This window comes from Acomys russatus, chromosome 30 (genome assembly GCF_903995435.1).
Source record: "Acomys russatus chromosome 30, mAcoRus1.1, whole genome shotgun sequence".
Classification (NCBI taxonomy): Eukaryota; Metazoa; Chordata; class Mammalia; order Rodentia; family Muridae; genus Acomys; species Acomys russatus.
In genome coordinates, this window is record NC_067166.1 from 17,346,186 (window position 1) to 17,351,219 (window position 5,034).

Genomic DNA, 5,034 nt, shown 5'->3' on the forward strand with positions numbered 1-5,034 from the left:
CATTGGCAGTAAATAGGCTCCCCTCGTTTATCTATGACCTCTCCAGCTATGAGTAGTTGGTTAGGTTTATAGTCCGGGGCATGCATTTCTTCCTATTGGATGGGTCTTAAATCCAAGTAGACAGCCGTTGGTTACCTCCAGGACATGAGTGTCACTATCGCACCACTGGGTGTATCTTTGCAGACTAGTCACTGCTGTGATTCATAGGCTTTACAGCTAAGTAGGACTATACATTGTCTTTCTCCGGCGGCAGCATCCTTATCCCCTTCAGATATTATGAGAGCTAGTCCCTCAGGCAGGAGGCTCCCAGGTTCATCTCAGCTCGCATCCTCCAAGCCCTGTCTCTACTGTGTGTGGTATCTTCAGCAAGAGAGTCGTATCTTCAAGTTCCGAGAGGCAGTCAAGGGTAACAGCAATATCCTGTGTTGTTCGGGGAATCTCTTGGACTCCCTCACCAACAACTCAAGGGTTTTTCATGCTAGGCACTGGGGATCTTGTTAGCCTGGGGCTTGTGAGGGGGCATTATCACCCAAATGATACAACACCATTTGAACCATATGGGGTTTTAAAAAAACACCCTTAATGTTATTTTTTTAAATCCCTCTCCATTGGTATTACCTCCCTCTCTAGTTAAAGCCTTATTTTCTCTCTTTCCTCGTCAGAGCACCTTTGTCCTCCCTCCCCTCCTCCACCCACTAAGGCCCCTTTCTACTGTCCTGGCTTCATTAGCTTCAGGTATAGGAACAACTGTGGGGGGTTTGGAATCAGAAAAACAACGGCAGGATTTAAATCCAACTTCTGTTTCTCAGAAGCTGCTTGATTTTAAGAAAGGACTACATTGACTGAACTCAAACTTCTCAACTTCAAAGTGACAATAGCAGGAAGCATAGTGTTTTACAGATCACGGTTCTAACCTAGATACAGTACCTACCCAGCTCAGTGCCTGCTGCCTACTGCAGGGTTGCCCAAGCCTCTGGCGCATCCTGCTCCAGTCCCCATGTCTGATTTTCTTCATCTCTTTCACGCCCTGTGCAAACATCCCCTTCCTGTCACACGGACACAGTGATCATCTTTTATCTATCTGCTTTCCCACCCCCCGAATGATTTCCTAACAGATAATGAACATGTTTGATAATGTTGGATATCAAAGAGAAAGCCTTGCACAGCTCTGCACACAGAATCACAGTTTGCTGTGGCAGTGACAGACGATACTGAAAACAGATTTCACAGTCGGGAAACCACCAGAGGCGAGATAGAGCATTACAGTTCTGGGGAAATCTCAAGTCCAAAAAAAGAAACAAATGGAAAAAAAACCCAAACAATCCAAGAGTCCATTTCCTGTGGACAGAGGATAGAAAGCGAAGGCGGAAGGAACGCCCAGCTCCTCCAGATAGATGGTAACATTGCTAACCCTGGCCGCACAGCCTTCCGTGCTACCGCAAAAGCCTCAGTCTCCCTCACCCATGACTACAATGTTCCATGTGCCTGCCAGCTTATTCACTGCAAGGTCCAGATTTCTAATTTGAGAGCAGGTTGTTAAGAACTATTTAATTACTGCTTGGCGTGGTGGTCCACTCCTGCCATGAAGGTGGAAATACTAGGATTGGGAGGTCAATTTACAAGACCTGGGCACGCTGATCATGACAGTTCTGTAAAGGGGGGTTTTCCAAAGTCCTCTCTGACACGGAATCCTACCAGTCATGTTATTAGTCCACGTGCTTAATACCACCCAAAATAATAAACAGTTCTAACAATGCCCTCTCCTGTCCTTAACCAATAATGATCTCTCATTCCTAGCATTAAACTTAAGGTATTTTGACCAAGTTCTCCATTATCTGTTTTCATCTCCCTTCTTGCTCCATCTTACGTATTAGCTTAGTATTCAGTCAAGTGGACGAGCTGTCACTCGCCAGAGTCCTTGGTCTCCTTAGTGACTTGTTCAGTCTCTCTGGCAATAACATCTCCCCCCCCCCCCACATTCTCAGCTTTTAGAGCCTTTCCACGCACCTTTCATGTGAAGTTATGAAGTGAGTTTGTGGTATCAAACCTCAGTGTTAGGAGTGAGTCAGACCCTCAGAAATCACAAAACATCAGACCGCGTGGTGGCATGTTTGCACCTTAACAGTACAACACAAGAGATTTAGACCCCAACTCTACAATTTGAGAATCAAACGTATACGTTTGAGGCCTGTTGCCTGTCTCAGTGTACCCCACCACACCTTTTCTCCACATAGCAACAGCACAACTTCTCTAATAAGCAGAGAGCACACCACCAGGAAAAATGAAAACAGCGAACTTAGCTCATTCCCTGGGTACCGAGAGGTGCTTCCTTGGGGACCTACCCAGTGAACTTGTGGGTTCTTGAATAAACACACCAAGCAGTGTGCAGTTGAAAGCCTACAGTGATAACTTTGTTCTTAATTTCCTGGCCAAAGCACACCTTAGACTCTGGTGCTTTTGATTGTTATGCGGGCTACAGGGAAGACAACCCAGGCAGACCTAGAGTCCTCCTGCCTCTGGAAATGTAGATAAAACTGCCTTTTTGTTAAATGCATCCATTCATTTATTTATTCACTTTACATCCTGATTGTAGCCCCCCTTCCCACTCTCTTCCCGGGCCACCCTCCTTCCCCCTCTCCTCCCAGACCCACCCTCCTTCGCCCTCTCCTCCCAGGCCCACCCCCTTCCCCCTCTCCTCCCAGGCCCACCCCCCTCACCCCTCTCCTCCCAGGCCCACCCTCCTTCCCCCTCTCCCTCCTCTTTTCTTCAGAAAAGGGGAGCCCCCACCCGGAGCCCCCACCCACCCACCACAGTTCACCAAGGTGAATCAGGAATGAGTCTGTCCTCTTTCCCTGTGGTCTGGCGAGGCAGCCCCACTAGAGGGGAGTGAGCAAAAAGCTGGCAACCATGAGTCCATGTCAGACACAGCCCCTGTTCCCCTTCCTAGGGGATCCACATGAAGCCTGAGCTGCCCATTGGCTACATCTGTGTAGGGAGCCTAGGTCCAGTCTATGCAAAATCCTTGGTTGATGCTTCAGTCTCCGCAAGCCCCTCTGGTCCCTGATTAGTTGGCTCTGCTGGTCTTCTTGTGGAGCTCCTGTCACCTCTGGGCCTTCTATCCATTCCCCTACTTTCCCACAAGATGCCTACGCTTTGCCCAATGTTTGTCTCTGAGTATCCAGATGTCTGTGACAAAGATGGCTCTTTGGCCTTTGAGATTCTCATACCTATCAAAAGCATTTGCGTCTGAGCATCCCTGGGCTCATTCTCTCCTCCCTAAGAGCCTTCCTCTCACCTACCACTGAGCATAAATGTCAGTGGTTTTGCCTATTTGCACACTCAGATTCTCCCTCGAAGGACTTTTAAATATAAAATCTTACTAGAAGGCTTCAGGTTTTGCATGGAATGGAAAACAACTCTAAAGCCCCCGGCCAGCCATCCCGTGTCGCCAACATTTTTATGCCCACCACAATGGACAGAGAGCACAGTTCACCTCATACCTACTCACGCTCAGAGACTGAGCGCCCTTTTCCGGCTCTCTTTCTCTTCTTTGTCACACCTTCTCTCCAGACAAGGGCAAACCCAGTCTTCCCCCCATCCAGGTGAGTCTAATGCTTTTTCTGATCTCAGGTACCGGCTGAAACCTTTGGTTTTGGTATCTTAAATGTTTATCCAGATATTTTTTTTCCAAAGTTAATTCACTCCCTACAAGAAATTTTCTCAACTGATATATCCAAAAAGTACAAGGTTCTGTTTCAGAAGGGTATAATCGGGTGCTACTTGTTCTCCACAAGGAGCCCATACCATGTTTCAGGACATTAGTGGGTGTGAGCCATCACCGAGAAAGTAGGGTCTTGATGAGCAATCCAAGCAGAGGATGGCTTCAAAGGAAGGTGGATTTAAGATGGCCACCATCTGCAGAACTCTCCACTTGAAGATGTCAACTGCCCATGGCAGATCAACCACAAATCCGCCTCTCCATCCTCTTGTCTTACTCTTCCCCTCAAGCTCACCAGTAACCAGAGTCGTGGCAAACATACCACGAAACACACCAGGATCAAACCAGGACACACGAAAACATGTACCAGGGAGGACATTTACTCCTTCAGCCCAGGAGTACACGAGTTTTAGTACCGACACCAAAATCAAGTCTGAAGATTTAGAATCTGAGACGTGAAATGCTGTGAAAGGCAAGAGAGCAATGCTAACTCGAGGGTAAAGGTCAAAGTCGAGGGTTATGGGTAGCAGATGAAGTGTGCTAGCGATTAGAAGACCGGATTTTGTTTTAGGGGGAGTGGTTGTTGTTTCGTTTGTTTGTTCATTTACTTTAAGTGCCAACTGCAATTTCCACTCCCCTGGTATGTCAAGCTACAGCAAGACGAGGCACATCTTCTCCTGTTGATGAGGTAGTCCAGTAAAAGAAAAGGTGATCAGATTCTGTTACGAGGGTCTGGGTTGTGTAGCCCTAGGTGGGTTTTTAATGAACCAGGCTACTCGACCACGTTCAGACCTGTGGCTTTCCGAAGGACCCTCCTGGCATGATACAGATGTGTACAGCACCAAGAGGTGGTGCCTACTCAGTCTAGAGGAGTACTCACTCTGTCAAGATGAGACAGAAGGGAGGGATTCCTCCTGCAACTCAGACGAGTGAGTGGCACATTGCCTCCCAAGTCACAGGCTCATTTTGATAGGCAGAGATTGAAATATAGCTATCTCAGAAACAAACTTTTTGAATGAAAGAAAATGGATTTTAAATTGCAGAGGCAACATTTCCATCTCATGCCATCTGTTATATGCCAAGTTTCTAGCAAATAGATTATTCACCAGAAATAGCACAAAAGAAATGAGATAAAAAATAAGTTACAGGACACAAAAATCCTCAAAAAATTATAAGACAGCTTAAAAGTATTGGTTTTCTGTAGCAAAAAGAGACTTTGACATCTGGGAACTTTCTTATAAAAATCACAGTGATGAGTCAAAACAAACTCCATGCTACCCAACTTTTATGCATTCCTTCACCTCCTGGAGTGACAG